The sequence below is a fragment of the Leopardus geoffroyi genome, chromosome C3 (assembly GCF_018350155.1).
Source record: "Leopardus geoffroyi isolate Oge1 chromosome C3, O.geoffroyi_Oge1_pat1.0, whole genome shotgun sequence".
NCBI lineage: Eukaryota > Metazoa > Chordata > Mammalia > Carnivora > Felidae > Leopardus > Leopardus geoffroyi.
This window is the reverse complement of record NC_059338.1, coordinates 124,949,422-124,966,076: the sequence shown is the minus strand read 5'-3', so window position 1 is coordinate 124,966,076 and position 16,655 is coordinate 124,949,422. Positions and strand designations below refer to the sequence as shown.

The following is a 16,655-nucleotide window of genomic DNA, read 5'->3' as shown; positions in this document are numbered from 1 at the left end:
GGACATTTGGATTGTTTCCACTTTTTGGTTATGATGAATAATGCTGCTGAGAACATTCCTGTGCAAGTCTTTGTGTGATCAGTGCTTTCATTTCTCTTGGTTAGATGCCCAGGGATAGAATTGCTGAATTATATGGTAAAGTTATATGTACCATTTAAAAAAACCTGCCACGGGTTTTTGAAGCGGCCACACCGTTTTATATTCTCAGCAAGATAAGAAGGAAGAACAATGTATGTGCTTATCTTCATATTTTTGTCAACTTATGTTATTATCTTTCATTTTTATACTTTTATTTTTAAATTTTCAGCTTTATTGAAACATAATTGACATAAAATTGTAAGATATTTGAGGTGTACATTATGGTGATTCGATACATATAGATACATTTTGAAAAGATTCTTCCATCTAGTTAATTAACATATCACCTCACTTTTTTTTTAAAGTTTTTACTTATTTAAGTAATCTCTACACCCAGCATGGGGCTTGAATTCATGACCCTGAAATCAAGAGTTGCATGTTCTTCTGACTGAGCCAGCCAGGTACACCACCTCACTTTTTTTTTTTAATGAGAATATTTAAGTTCTATTGTCTTAGCAAATTTCAATTACACAATATGGTGATATCAACTATAGATCCTCATACTTTATTCATCTTATAGCTGAAAATTTATATCCTTTTACCTACTTCCTATTTCTGCCACCCTTTGGATCCTGGCAACTACTTTGCTACTTTGTTTCTATGAGTTTGACACTTTAAAAAAAAGTTGTTTTTTTTTTAAGATTCTACATGTAAAGGATGAAATGTAGTATCTTTCTCTGATTTATTTCACTTAGCATAATGCCCTCAAGGTCCATCCATTTGTTGCAAATGGCACAATTTCCTTCTTTCTCTTGGATGAATAATAATCCTGTGTCATTTTCTTCATCCATCTGTTGACAGATACTTAAGTCATTTCTATATCTTGGCTGTTGTAAATAATGGTGCAATGAACATGGGAGTGCAGATATCTCTTCCAATTCATGAGCATGGAATCTTTTCATTTATTTGTGTCTTCTTCAATTTCTTTCATTAATGTCTTATGGATTTCAGTGTATAGGCCCTTCACATCCTTGGTTAAATTTATTCCTAGGTATTTTATTATTTTTGATGCAGTTATAAATAGGATTATTTTCTTAATTTCTCTGATAGTTCATTACTAGTGAATAGAAACACAACTGATTTTTATCCTATAATTTTATTGAATTAGCTGATTAGTACTCTAACAGGTGGAGTCTTTAGAATTTTCTCTACATAATACATCATCTGAAGATAGAGAGTTTTTTATCTTCCTTTTCAATTTGGATGTATTTTCTTTTTCTTGCCTGATTGCTTTGGCTAGAATTTCCAGTATTATGTTGAGTAAAAGTGGCAAGAATCTTGTTACTGATCTTAGAGGAAAGGCTTTTAGCTTTTCGTCATTGAGTATGATGTTGGCTGTGGGCTTGTCAAATATAGGCTTTATTATGTTGAGGTATATTCCCCCTTACCCAGTTTGAGAGGTTTTTAAAAATCATTAATGGATATTGAATTTTATCACATGCTTTTTCTGCATCTATTGAGATGATTATAGATTTTTATCCTTCATTTTGTTAATGTGATGAATCACATTGATTAATTTGTGGATGTTGAACCATGCTTGCATCCCTGGAATAAGTCCCTCCTGATTATGGTGTATTATCCTTTTAATGTATTGTTTAATTCAGTTTGCTAATAATTTGTTAAAGATTTTGCATCTATATTCATCAAGGATATTGGCCATAATTATCTTTTCTTGGAATGTCCTTATTTGTTTTTCATATCTGGATAATGCTGGCCTCTTAAAATGAGTTTGGAAGCATTCCTTCCTCTTTAATTTTTTTTTTTTTTAAGATTTTATTTTTCTTGGGCACCTGATAAAGCATCTGACTTTGGCTCAGGTGATGATTTCACAGTTCATGGGTTCAAATCCTGCTTCGGGTGAGCTCGAGCCCCACTTAGGGTGAGCCCTGCTTCTCTCTCTCTTCTCTATCTCCCTGTTAGACAGAGTAGTATATTGTTTAATTCCACATAGTGGCTCACTTGCATGCACGCATGCGCGTGCACACACACACACTCTCTCTCTCTCTCTCAAAAAAAAAAAAGATTTTATTTTTCTTAAGTAATCTCTATACCCAATGCGGGGCTAGAACTCACAACCCCAAGATCAAGAGTTGCATGCTCCACCAACTGAGCCAGCCAGGCACCCTCCCTCCTTAATTTTTTTGTAGAGAAGAATTGGTATTAATTTTTCTGTGTTTAGTGGAATTGGCCATTGAAGTCATCTGTTCCTGGACTTTTGTTTGTTGGGAGATTTTTGATTACTGATTCAATGTCCTCAGTAGTAATTGGTCTGTTCAGATTTTCTATTTCTTCATTATTGCCTTGGTAGGCTGTGTGTTTCTAGGGATTTATCCATTTCTTCTAGGTTGTCTAATTTGTTGGTGTCAATTGTCCATAGTAGTCTCTTTATGATGCATTGCATTTGTGTGCTATGAGTTGGAATGCCTTTTCCATTTCAGATTTTGAGTCCTCTGTTTTTCTTAGTAAGTCTAGCCAAAGGTTTGTCTATTTTGTTTATCTTTTCAAGAAAAAACCACAGCTCTTAGTTTTATTGATCTTTTCTATTGTCTCTAAGGAATTTTTTTTTATTTGAGAGAGAGAGAGAGAGAGGGAGAAAGAGAGAGAGAGAATCCTAAACAGGCTTGACGCTCAGCATGGAGACTGACATGGGGCTGGATCCCAGGACTCTGGGATCATGACCTGAGCCCAAATCAAGAGTCAGATGCTCAAACAACTGAACCACCCAGGTGCCCCTCTATTGTCTTTTCTACTCTTTCATTTATTTCTTTTTTTCTTTAGTAAAATCTTTCAAGATTTATATGACCTGAAGAGAAACCAGAATATTTTCATTTCTTTCTCTCTACTAATTTGGGGCTCAGTTTTCTTTTTCTAGTTCCTCAAAGTATGAAGTTAGGTTGTTTATTTGAGATTTTGGTTTTTAAAGTAATCTCTACACCCAACACGGGGCTCAAACTTACAACCCTAAGATCAAGAGTTGTGTACTGTACTGACTGACCCATCTAGGTACCCTGAGATCTTTTTTTTTTTAATCTATGCATTTGTTGCTATGAACACCCCTCTTAAAACTGCTTTTGTTAGATCCCATAACTTTTGTATGTTGTATTTCCATTTTTTTTTTCTCTAAAGTCGTTTTTTTTTTCTCTTTTAAAAAAATACTTATTTGTTTAAGTAATCTCTACCCCCAATATCAAAGTCATGACCCTGAGATCAAGAGTCACATGCTCTTCTGACTGAGCCAGCCAGGTGCCCCTTGATTTCTCTTTTGATTTTTTTGTTGACCTATTGGTTTTTCAGTAGCATATTGTTTAATTTCCACATATTTGTAAATTTCCCAGTATTCTTCTTGGAACTGAGTTCTAGTTTCATACCATTGTGGTCAGAAAAGATGCTTGATATGATTTCAGTCCTCCTAAACGTATTAACACTTGTTTTGTTGCAGAACATTTGATCTATCCTGCAGAATGTTCCATGTGTGCTTGAGAAGAATATTTATTCTGCTGCTATTGGATAGAATGTTCTGTAAATATCTGTTAAGTCCAAATAGTCTAAGGTGTAGTTTAAGTCCAATTTTTTTCTTGTTAATTTTCTGTCTGGATGATCTATCCTTTGTGGAAAGTGGGGCACTGAAGTCCTCTACTATTATTTTGCTGTCTACTGTCCCTTTGGGTCTGTTCCTCTTGTCAGACTGACCCCTTTATTATTATATAATGACCTTTCTTTGTGTCTTATTATAGTCTTTGGCTTAAAGTCTATTTTGTCTGATATATGTTGGTTACTTCTGCTTTCTTTTGGCTTCCATTTGCATAGAATATTTTTTTCCATCCTTTTATTTTCAGTCTATGTGTGTCCTTAAAGCTGAAGTAAGTCTCTTGTAAGTAGCATATAGTTGGATCTTGTTTTGTGTGTGCGTGTGTGTGTGTGTGTGTGTGTGTGTTTGGTTTGGTTTTTAATCCATTCAGCCACTCTATGTCTTTTGATTGGAGAATTTAGTCCATTTACACTTAAAGTAATAATTGATAGGTATGGACTTATTATTGCCATTTTTTTCATTGTTTCCCAGCTGTTTTGTAATTCCTTTGTTCTTGTCTTCCTTTCTTTGTGATTTGATCATTTCTATTGTGGTCTGCTTAGACTCCTTTCTTTTTATCTTTTGTGTATCTGCTTAATATTTTTGCTTTGTGGATACCATGAAATTTATATAAAACATCTTATATATATAATAGTCTGTTTAAGCTGATAACAACTTAACTTTGAACACATACTAAAGCATTACATTTCTACTCCCCAGCTTTATGTTTTTGATGTCACAATTTGTCTCTTTTTACCTTTTGTATCCATTAACAAATTATTATAATTATAAATATATATAGTTATTTTTAATGCTTTGTTATTTAGTCTTCATACTAGATTTATAAGTGGTTTATCCACCACTGCAACATTAGAGCATCCTGGATTTAACCATATTTTCCTTTTATCAGTGAGATTTATACTTTCATACAGTTTCTTTTTACTACTTAGCGTCCTTTCATTTTAGCTTGGAGAAGGTCCAAGCTTGGAGAAGGTACATTTTTTGTAAGGCCAAGCTAGTGGTGCTGAACTCCTTCAGCTTTTGCTTGTCTGGAAAATGTTCTCTGTCTTTCAGTTCTGTAAAACAACTTTGTTGGGTAGAGTATTCTTGGTTGGCAGCATTTCAGCACTTTGACTACATCATGCCACTTCCTTCTGGCCTGCTGAAAATCTGCTGATAGTCTTATGGGGATTCCCTGTATGTAACATGTTAATTTTCTCTTGTTGCTTTTAAGATTCTCTCCTTGTCTTAAACTTTGACAATTTAATTATAAATTGTCTCAGTGTGGGTATCCATCTTTTATTTTTATTTTATTTTTTTAAATGTTTATTTTGAGAGAGAAAGAGCATGAGTGGAGGAAAGGGGCTGAGGGAGGGAGAGAGAGAACCTCAAGCAGGTTCCATGCTTGTGTGGAGCCCAATTCAGGGCTCGATCCCACAACTGTGAGATCATGACCTGAGCCAAAATTAAGAGTTGGATGCTTAACTGTCTGAGCCACCGAGGTGTCCCTGTCTTTTAAATTATAGCCTTTCCCGTGGATGTGAAGTGGTATTTTGTGTGGTCTTAATCTGAGTTTCCCTAATGATTAATAATGTTAAGCATCTTTTCATAAACTTATTAGCTATTCTTATATCTTCTTTAGTAAAACATATATTCAAATCTTTTGCCCATTTTTAAATTGGATCGTTTGTCTTCTTACTACTGAACAATAATCGTTGTTTCTGTCTTCTGGATACAAGTTATGAGATACATGATTTACAATATTTGCAATATTTTCTTACATTCTGCATCTTTTCATTTTCTTTTTTTGTCTTCTCATTTTCTTAAGCATGTCTTTTAAAGAACAAAAGCCTTTAATTTTGATAAAATCCAATGTATTAATTTTGTCTTTAATGTATTGTGTTTTTTGTATTGTATCTAAGAAGTCTTTGCCTAAGCCATATTCACAAAGATATTTTTCCTATGTTTTACTCTAAAAATTTTGTAATTTTTATGCTTATATTTAGGTCTCTGATCTCTTTTGTGTCCATTTTTTGGTTAGGGTGTAAGATAAGGATCTAAATTCATCTTTTTCATCTAATAACTTTTATTTTATTTTTTATCTTTTAAAATTTACATCCAAATTAGTTAGCATATAGTGCAACAATGGTTTCAGGAGTAGATTCTGTAGTGCCCCTTACCCATTTAGCCCTCCCCCTCCCACAACCCCTCCAGTAACCCTGTTTCTTCTCCATATTTAAGAGTCTCTTATGTTTTGTCCCCCTCCCTGTTTTTATATTTTTGTTTCCCTTCCCTTATGTTCATCTGTTTTGTCTCTTAAAGTCCTCATATGAGTGAAGTTATATGATTTTGTCTTTCTCTGTGAAAGTGACTACTTTCACTTAGCACAATACCCTCCAGTTCCATCCACGTACTTGCAAATGGCAAGATTTCATTCTTTTTGATTGATGAGTAATACTCCATTGTATATATATACACCACATCTTCTCTATCCATTCATCCATTGATGGACATTTGAGCTCCTTCCATACTTTGGCTATTGTTGATAGTGCTGCTATAAACACGGGGGTGCATGTGTCCCTTCGAAACAGCACACCTGTATCCCGTGGATAAATGCCTAGTAGTGTAATTTCTGGGTCGTAGGGTAGTTCTATTTTTGGTTTTTTGAGGAACCTCCATACTTTTTTCCAGAGTGGCTGCACCAGCTTGCATTCCCATGCATCTAATAACTTTTAAAAATGTAGAAAAATACTACATTTTTTGATAACAATATTTGGGATTTATGACACCATGTTCTTTAAACTACCTGATCTTTTCTCATTTATTAGTTTTTTATTCTTTGTTATATCCTCCTTTAGGACAAAATACTAGAGGTACAAAGTGGCCTTACATGTGTTTTTCACTGCTATATCCTCAATACTCAGTAAATATTTGATGAGGGAATGAGGGAATGAATGAATGAATGAATGAATGAATGAATGAATGAAATACTAGGGTAGTAAATCAGTCTGGATAAACAAAAATGTCTTTTACTGCCCGAATGGGAGAGGGGGTCTAGAACAACAGTCCTACGGAACATACTTGAGCACAGTGCTAGGGGTAAGGGCTCACCTTAGGTTTGGGTCTTTATTCATGCCTCTCTGACTCAACACCTGGACCTACCTCTGGAAATAATGCTGATACAGTGCCTTCTGCCTACCCCAAGTATAGCTCTGGGGGGGTGGGATTTAGCGTAGTAAATGGCATGGCTTTATATCAGATATTCATTTTTTTAAAAATTTTTTTTTTAACGTTTATTTGTTTTTGAGACAGAGAGAGACACAGCATGAATGGGGGAGGGTCAGAGAGAGGGAGCCACAGAATCCGAAACAGGCTTCAGGCCCTGAGCTGTCAGCACAGAGCCCGATGCGGGGCTCAAACTCACGTACCGCAAGATCATGACCTGAGCCGAAGTCGGCCGCCCAACGGACTGAGTCACCCAGGCGCCCCTATCAGATATTCATTTATTTGCTAAATGTATTTATGTCTCTTGCCATGTATCAGGCAATTTGCTAGGATGTGGGGAGTCTGGTAGACAAGGCAGATGTTTAGCTTGCCCTTATGAAGAGGTCAGCTCCAAGAACTTACTAACTAGCTGTGTGACCTTGTGAATATTATATAATCTCTCTAAACCTGTTTTCTTCATTCATAAACTGAGGATTATACTGTACTACCTCCTTTGATTTTGGTAAGTATTAAATAATTACATAAAGTAATGATAACAGCTATGCCATATAGTAAGTGTTCAAAATGGTATTATACATTTATTATACACACAGCCTATTCAGCCTCAACTTCCGTTTAGTATCTTTATGGATAGCTTTCAGTAAATCACTAAGGGACAGAAAATTAACATTTCTTTTAAAAAAACATTTAAACTTTTTTATTATAATGGCAATATATGCACTAGGGTCAAAAACAAATTCAAAGAGTACAGAGGCATGTACAATAAAAAGTTGTACTCCAATTCTTTCCTCACAAGTAATCACTGTAAGCAATTTTTTCCCTCCCCTCAAAAATCTTGTGCTTATAAAAGTATATATATGTACATCCCAAGAAAACCAACAGCAACGGAATTAGATACTACTAATTGGTTATCAACAGCATTTTCACTTAATAGTATATATTTTGGAGAGTTTTCTAAGAGCAGCATATATTGTACTTATTCAGAATGAGTATTTCGTAATATTCTCAACAGAATTAAAAAAAAAAACTCTCTTAAGCTTTGAGAAAGTTTGTGGGCTACACCCTCCTTCCCTCTGCATCCCCGGAAGTCCCCAGTCTCAGCCCCAACAGCTTCTAGCAGTCGGGGACTGGTACCTGCCCACCCACATTTTTTGGCCTGTGGCCAGCTGAGGTCAAACCAGCAGCAGAGAGTAGGGGTGTGGCTGGGGGTGGCAAAGAAGGAAGAGAAAACAAGTTTTCTATGAGTCGCTGGGAAAAAGCAACAAGAGTAAAATCAAATTGACATAAGACACTAGCACCTAAAAGTGTTTTATTACATGTATATTTAAATAAAAGGTATCAGGAAGAATGTTCCATAGGAGTTTAAAAGGCAATGGATACAGGAACACCAGTCTCTCTTTTTTTTTTTTACTTTTTTTTAATGTTTATTTATTTGTCAGAGAGAGACAGAGCATGAGCGGGGGAGGGGCAGAGAGAGAGGGAGACACAGAATTGGAAGCAGGCTCCAGGTTCCGAGCTGTCAGCACAGAGCCTGACACGGGGCTCGAACTCACAAGCTGCAAGATCATGACCTGAGCCAAAGTCGGTCGCTCAACCGACTGAGCCACCCAGGCACCCCAGCACCAGTCTCTTTAAAGCAGTAGCTACAGCTACCATGCATCTGAGTGCATAACCTGTGGATGTGGGCAGTGAGAAGAGACTTGGGGTCCCTGTGGATAAACATGCCCCCCTGAAGTGCCAGGGGGTGGGTGGCGAGGGTGAGGAGAGAGATCCCTTCAGAGAAGGGAAAGAGCAGAACATCAAGGTTGGGCCTACTGCCATATGAAGGAGAGGGAACACTCTGTCTGCCTTTCCTCCCTGAAAATTAGGCTTCACGCTTCCTCTATTTTCCACCTGTTTGTGTCTTCTCCCACCTCACTGATCTTAGCCCAGTTGCTTTGACTTCTGTGAAGAGCTTTGCTAGAGCTCAGCTCCCAGCCATGACGCTAGATAACTGATGTCTATTTCTGACCAGAAACCCTTCTTAGTGGTTGGATGCTAAAAGCAAGTAAAATCTAAAACAGAGATTCTGATCATCTTAGGGGATGGAGAAATAGGTCTTTGCCTCTTTCTCTTGGCTTATGTTCGTTTCATCTCAGTTCTCTGTATGGTTTCTGGCCCACCTGGGCCAGAAAATAAGATTACAGAATGGCTTAAAGCTTCTAAATTAGTCTGTTACAGAAAGCAGCACCTCAGGCAACAGGCCTGGCTCAGAGCCCACACTCAAGAAAGCAGAATCTCTTCTTGGGTGGGGCTTTCCTAGACATAAAGGTTTTACCATGCCTCTAAGCAGGGGAAGCTTGGGCCAACATTACATGGGGCAGGTAACAAAATTAGGGAACATGAAACCAGATAAACCACCTCATTAGTGGCAGCTTACTAGTATAACCCATTTTAACAAAGAGAGGTAAGACAGAGGACCCAAGGTACCTGCTGTCAAGTTCTTTAAAATAGTCTCCTCTGGGGTGCCTGGGTGGCTCAGTCGGTTGAGCGGCCGACTTCGGCTCAGGTCATGATCTCATGGTTTGTGAGTTTGAGCCCCACATCAGGCTCTGTACTTGACAGCTCAGAGCCTGGAGTCTGCTTTGGATTCTGTGTCCCTCTCTCGCTGTGCCCCTCCCTCACTCATGTTCTGTCTCTCTTTCTCTCAAGAATAAATAAAACATTTTAAAAAATTAAAAAATAATAAAATAAAATAGTCTCCTCTGCAAAGCCAATGTTCTTTCCGGCAGGTTTAGTTGAGAGGTCACATGTGCCTTCATCCAACACTGTGTGACAGTAAGTAGCAGTTCAGAGGGGGAGTCTCTAGAATTTGGTCTCCTCACTCCTGCTATGAAAGATCACCCCTGAACTGCTGAATCTCTTAGAATCTTTATCAGCCATGGAATCAAGAGAGTAGAGGTCTAGGACCAATCTGTCTACACTCAACTAATTGTTGAGTGTTGATTTGCACATTAAAAATCACACTTACTCTGTCAAGATACAATCATTTTCTTAACTATGCACATCATGGTGATACTGTGTCGCTTGCTTTTCAGAAATTCAGAAAAAATATGAACGATTAAGCATATTTTCAAAACTGCCTGACATACACACCCACATGCACAGACATACCCACACACATACACAGGTAAAATAACTGAATGAAGACATAATTCTAAATAGCTTTTATCTTTTTAACAATTAGGAAAAAACTCGATGAATATTTGCCTTTTCAATTTCTACAGAGTACAAACTTCCCCAAATATCACTTGGTGATTGAGTCTCTAAAGATTAAATAAAATGTCTTCCTGATACTTATAAACTGCATTCTCTAGCTAAGACAAGGCACAAAGGTTCTGTGACTGCATTATTCTTTGGAGCCAGGATTGTGGTTATGTGGGCAACCAGCCCTTTAGGACACAACAGGCTGGTGAACCATTGATTCATGAAACACTGCCAGGAGTGGCCTTAGGCCAGACCCCGGGGCAAGTTCAGCCAGCACCAGGGCATAGCCCAGGCCAGGAAGGAATAGTCAAATGTATAACTTCCTCTCTTTGTCAGAAACCTAAGAATCTGGAAATTATTCTCAGCTCCTTCCTTTTCCTTTATATCCTCCAGTCAATTATCAATGTCTCTCAACTGGTTGTACCTCCTAAACACCTCTCCAACTATCCACTCCTCTTTAACTCTATTGCTTCTTTCCTAGATGATACTAGTTGGATTTTTTTTTAATTTTTATTTTAATTCCAGTTAGTTAACAATGTAATATTAATTTCAGGTGCACAATATAGTGATTCGGCAACTCCATACATCACCTGGTGCTCATCACAACAAGCGCACTCCTTAATATCCATCACCTATTTAACCTAAACCCCACCACCCTCCTTTTTTAGTAATCAAAACAGTATGGTACCAGCAGAAAAACAGAAACATAAATGAATGGAACAGAATAGAAAACCCAGAATAAACCCACAACTATATGGCCAATTAATCTTCAATAAAATAGGAAAGAATATCCAATGGGAAAAGGAATGTCTCTTCAACAGATGATGCTGGGAGAACTGGACAGCAACATGCAAAAAAAAAGAAACTGGACCACTTTCTTATACCATACACAAAAATAAATTCACAATGGATTAAAGACCTAAATGCAAGTCCTAAAACCATAAAAATCCTAGAAGAGAACACAGGCAGTAATTTCTCTGATGTTGACTATAGAAACTTTTTTCTGGATGTCTCCCGAGGCAAGGGAAACAAAAGCAAAAATAAACTATTGGGACTACATCAAAATAAAAACATGCACAGCAAAGGAAACAATCAACAAAACTAAAAGGCAACCTATGGAATGATAGAACATACTTGCAAATGACATGTCCGATAAAGGACTAGTATCCAAAATCTATAAAGAACTTATAAAACTCAACACCCCAAAACCAAACAATCCAATTAAAAATGGGCAGAAGTCATAAAAAGACATTTCTCCAAAGAAGACATCCAGATGGACAACAGGTACATGAAAAGATGTTCATCATCACTTACCATCAGGAAGATGCAAATCTAAACTACAAGGAGGTGTCACCTCACACCCATCAGAATGGCTAAAATCAACAACGCAAGAAACAACAGGTATTAGTCAGGATGTGTAGAAAAAGGAACACTGGTACACTGTTGGTGGCAATGGCTGGTTTTCCCAATGGGCTATATCCATCCACTTTTGTCCCCTCCACCAAGTTCCTGTACTATGGCCAGGTGGATTAAAAAAGCAAGTATATATTGAGCAATTCTCCTTCAGACTTCAATGATTTCCTTTCTGCTCTTAGACTGAAGATGAAAATCCACACCATGATCTAGAGGCCATGAATGAGCTGCCCCCTGTTCAACTCGCCAGGGCGTTCCTATTATTCACACCACTATTCCCCCATCCTCTCCACTGTCCTCCTGCTCTCCTCAGGGCTCCCTACAGATCAGGAGATTTAGAGACAGGGAAGACTCAGGTACCTGAATTCTCCCTAAAACTCATTAGGTAGTTGTGAACCACCACTATGGTTGAAAGCAGCTAGAATGAAGGCAGAGCCAATCTGAAACTTACTCCTTAAGATCAGTTTAAACTTGTGAGCATCAGGGTCTGACTCCAGTTTACAAAAGCCAGGAAAATTCCCGAAGTGGCAAGTCACTGGGCAGAATTTCTGGAAGAGCAGGTTACTGCTGCTGCTACCCCAAAAGGGTTTAAACCCATTGGGTAGGGGGTGTCTGGGTGGCTCAGTCAGTTAAGCATCTGACTCTTGATCTTGGGTCAGGACATGATCTCACGGTTCATGGGTTCGAGCCACGAATTGGGCTCTGCACTAATAGGGTAGAGCCTGCTTGGAATTCTCTCTCTCTCTCCACTCCTACCCCCCCACCCTCCACACACAAGTTCTCTCTGTCAAAATAAATAAATAAACTTAAAAAAAATCCGCTAGATAGATGCTCTTTTACTTTCTAGAAAATCTTAAACCTAGCTAAAATATGAAATTATGAGGCTGAGCATGCATTCACAAAAGCACTGAAACATGATCTTCGATGGAGCAGATGTTTCTACATAAGCAAAGCTCAGCTGGGAAGGTCTTTCTTTGGAGGAACAGAACCGCAAGTTTGTAGATTCTGTTTACTCCTGCTACAACAGGGCTTGCTAAGTGAATTTGGATGAGCTATGGGTCCAATCATGTTCTAGAAACTAGACAACTAGGAAAGGCAAAGGCTGGTCAACCTGGGTATTGCTCCTCTCTTCCAATTCCATTACAGAATGTGTATCAAGTTCACTACTTTGCAGATATCTCATGAATTGCATTTTTAAAGTAGGATTGATTTTATTTGTCCTTGCTATATATAGCACACACTGAGTCCTCAGCCAGCTGTGGGAGGATATGGCTGCGTTTAGATTCCCATCTGAGTTGTGTGTGACAGTATCTGGCACGCTTTCAAAAACTGCAGTCATTACTTGGAAAGTAAGCACAGGGGGAAATAAATCAAATTTTAATGTCAGGATATCACACCCTTTCTAACATTTTTTTTTAATATGTATGAAGCAGTAACTATACAATTAACCTTGATACTATCACTCTATAGTCAGACAAGTACTTTACCAAAAGGTATTGTCTACCACAAAAATATTGTATCTAAAATTTAAAAAAAACCAAAGAGCTTTCCAGGCCAGACAAAAATGTCTTTGTTAAAAATGATGATTGTATGTAAGTAATATATGCAAAAGGTCCCAAATAAAAGTGTTCAAAAGAACATACAAAGAAAAATCTATCCAGCTCCTACACCTGTACTTCAGCCATCCAATTCACTTCGCTGCAGGCAAACAGAATAAGCATGTTTTTACTTAACTGTCCAGAGAATTTTTATGCATTTGCACACACGTGGGCACATACATGCTATTGTACACCTTGCTTTTTTCCTTTTTTTTTTTTTAATAGTATGTGCTGATAGCTCCACATTGGCATACAGAGACATGCTTAATTTAATTGTTAACAGCTATGGGGCATCTGAATGGCTCAGTCGGTTAAGCGTCCAACTTCGGCTCAGGTCATGATCTCATGGTTCATGAGTTCAAGCCCCGCATTGGGCTCTGTGCTGACAGCTCAAAGCCTGGAGCCTGATAAGGATTCTGTGTCTCCCTCTCTCTCTCTACCTCTCCCCTAGTCACATTCTGTCTGTCTCTCTCAAAAATAAATAAACATTAAAAAAATTTTTTTAATTGTTAACAGCTGTGTTCCATGAAATCATTTCTTGACTGTCCAGTGAACCCTTCTCTACCATAAAGACCTCTTGTGGCTTCTCAGTGTTCAGGTATGATATAGAAAGGCCTCTACAACACATCCCAATTGGCAACCATTCTTTAGCCTTAGTTCTCCACTTGAATCAAACTTACCTACTGTGGCTCTTGAATGGTGTTCTTTCTAATCCCTGCTCTTTTGTTAACTTACTGGCTGGCTATAGACAGGTGATCTCACCCTTCTGGCCCTTGGTCTTCTCATCCATGAATGAGGGTTGGTACAGGGAAGGAAAGAGGTGCGTCCATTACTAAGATCCGTTTCAGCTCTCACATTCTGTGAATCTGTGACTAGACGAGGTCAAAGGGCCTTTCCAACTCTACACTTTGATCAGCAATTTAAATTTTCACAGGTTTGATCTTGTTTCCTCAATTGTACATGAGCTTATTAAGGACAAGACTATTTATTTGTTTCCCCTAGAATGTCCTGTTAGAGTGGTTGCTCCAAAAATGTTGGTTTTCTGGGTTGTCACTTCAAGTGCTATGCTTTAATAATTGCTCCAAACCTACTGCTTGAAATAGGTCAGTTAACCCAGTTTCTTTCTTTTAGGGCAAGTGATAGAAATTACAATGTTGGCACTCTATCAGAACAACTGGGAACAATTCTTGATTTTAGCTTTAGGTCCTCAGCAATACATCTAACTTATGCAATCTATGCATTACTGACATGACACATAGAAATACTATTAATAATTTGAAAAGTAAAAGTATAGAGTTTTAGAAATAAAGAGAACATTAGGAAAGGCAAATTTCAACCTTTTTATTTTATAGATATGGAAAAATAAGGCCTAGAGTTTAAGTGATTTGTCTAAGGATTGTGACTGAGCTGGTGTTAGGTTGAAGCAGGGTTAGAATCTGGGTCTCCTGACCCAAACGCTTTACAGAGTAAAGGAAACAGAACCCTTACAGAGTGTTCATTAGATGCCGTCATTAATTGCTGCTGCTTTATGTGGAATTTGCTACTCTACAAAACTACATACATTTAATTTATTGATTTAACAACAGGTTTGACTCTTATTGCACTTCCTCATCTGAAAAATTAGATTAATAAATGTACTTACCTTACATGATTGTAGAAGGATCACATGAGATAATGCCTGTAAGAGCCAAGACCAGATGTTATCTATAATTATTAAAGATCCTCATAATGAAAGGTCATTTTGTAATATAATTTCCCCTTCTGTTGATTTTTTTTTTAGAGGAGAGGCAGTTGGATTTAAATATCAGGTTTCATTGAAGACAGGCACACCTCTATATTACCCTAGCTAAGGTCACATCCCCTTAACTGACTTATCCTTTATCTTATATTTTTTTAATTTTTTTAACATTTATTCATTTTTGAAAGGCAGAGAGAGACAGAACGTGAATGGGGGAGGGTCAGAGAGAGAGGGAGACACAGAAACAGAAGCAGGCTCCAGGCTCCAAGCTGTCAGAACAGAGCCCGACGCGGGGCTTGAACTCACGGACCGTGAGATCACGACCTGAGCCGAAGTCGGCCGCTTAACCGGCTGAGCCACCCAGGCGCCCCTATCCTTTATCTTAAAATGGGAGAATTACCCTGGTTTTTGCTCATCTTTCAGTGACTATAAGGATTAGGAAAATTTCATTCATGCACACATATCTTTATGAATTTTGCCAAATCTGCATACCATCTCTGTTATTATTATTTACTTAGTGTTTTTATTCAAATCTACCAAATTTTAATTTAAGTCTATTCATACACCATTTAGGGAAACACTAGTACAGTTAAGTGCACTGAGCTGAAAGATCAAAAGATTTGAATTCAAATCCTAGCTTTGCTCTTTACTAGTCATGTAATTTTGAGCAAGTTATCTGTTTCTTTATCTATAGAATAATGATTAAAGTATATAATTCACAGTGTTGTAATGGTGGTAACTAGGGTAATATATATGATAACACTTTGAAAAATGTGTCACCAATATATCTTAGTTATTGCTGTTAAATAAAGGGGAGATTAGGTTATTGGGAGAAGAAAGTGGTATTGTTTTAGTAGTGAGCAGTTTATTCAGAAGGGTAGGAAAGTGTATAAAGCATTTAAAGAGTGGATGTACAATAATGCACTATTACATAGGTTAGAAAATGGCAGAAAATTAATAAAATACTGCAAAAAGACAGAGGCAAAATCCACTCAAATTCACTTTGATGAAAACAACATTCTTAGTACAGGCACAACATAAAATTGTGGCAAGTTTATGTGAAGTTTTAAAAATAGAACTTCAAGCATTAAAATGTAATTATACATATAATGAATCAAAAGATGTGTTAACAGTAATTAGTGTTTTATATATTCTATTGCAATCATTAATTTTCTGAGAGTAACATAATTTTCTTAATTGATCTCCAGAGTATAATGTAAATCATGTTAAGGCAACTAGTCCCTAGTTGTGAAGTGTATGAAAAGTCAAGACTACAAGCTTCTCAGACCCAAACCATGCTTACTTTAATAAAAAGCTCTTCGAAACATATTCCAACCCTTCTCCACTCTCTTCACCTCCTTGACTACCTGCTGTCCCATCACCTTCAACCTCACACGGAAACTAGGGTGGTTTGACTAGATTACTGTCAACTTCCTATCCCCAAACCTCTATGATGACCGTCTTCCTCTTCTCTCTGGACCTCCTTCCTAGCCTGAATCATCCAAGTCTTTATCAGAGGTTTGTGCTCTCTGCATCTTCTGTTCTCCCTGGGACTCGAATCTTGCCCTCTGCAGCCTTTATGAATCAGTATTAAATACTTTCACACCTTCCCTAACTGCAGGTTCCCATATATATAGCACAGCTTTGACGCTTTATCACTTATGGTCAGACGTGTCCAAAGAAGTCTATTTCTAATGACCTATTTTGCCTTCTGCATTCTTCACATCCC

At 37.5% G+C, this 16,655-nt stretch overlaps 1 long non-coding RNA gene across 2 annotated transcripts in view; it reads right to left on the bottom strand.

The window, feature by feature from the left end:
- LOC123586001 overlaps positions 1-16,655 on the bottom strand; it is a 201,527-nt gene that overhangs the window by 55,842 nt on the left and 129,030 nt on the right. For both annotated transcript variants that reach the window (XR_006706530.1, XR_006706527.1), the window contains 2 exons: positions 14,831-14,866; positions 11,492-11,550 (listed from right to left, as the gene is read on the bottom strand). This is a non-coding gene — a long non-coding RNA (uncharacterized LOC123586001). The remainder of the gene's footprint in view (positions 1-11,491; positions 11,551-14,830; positions 14,867-16,655) is intronic.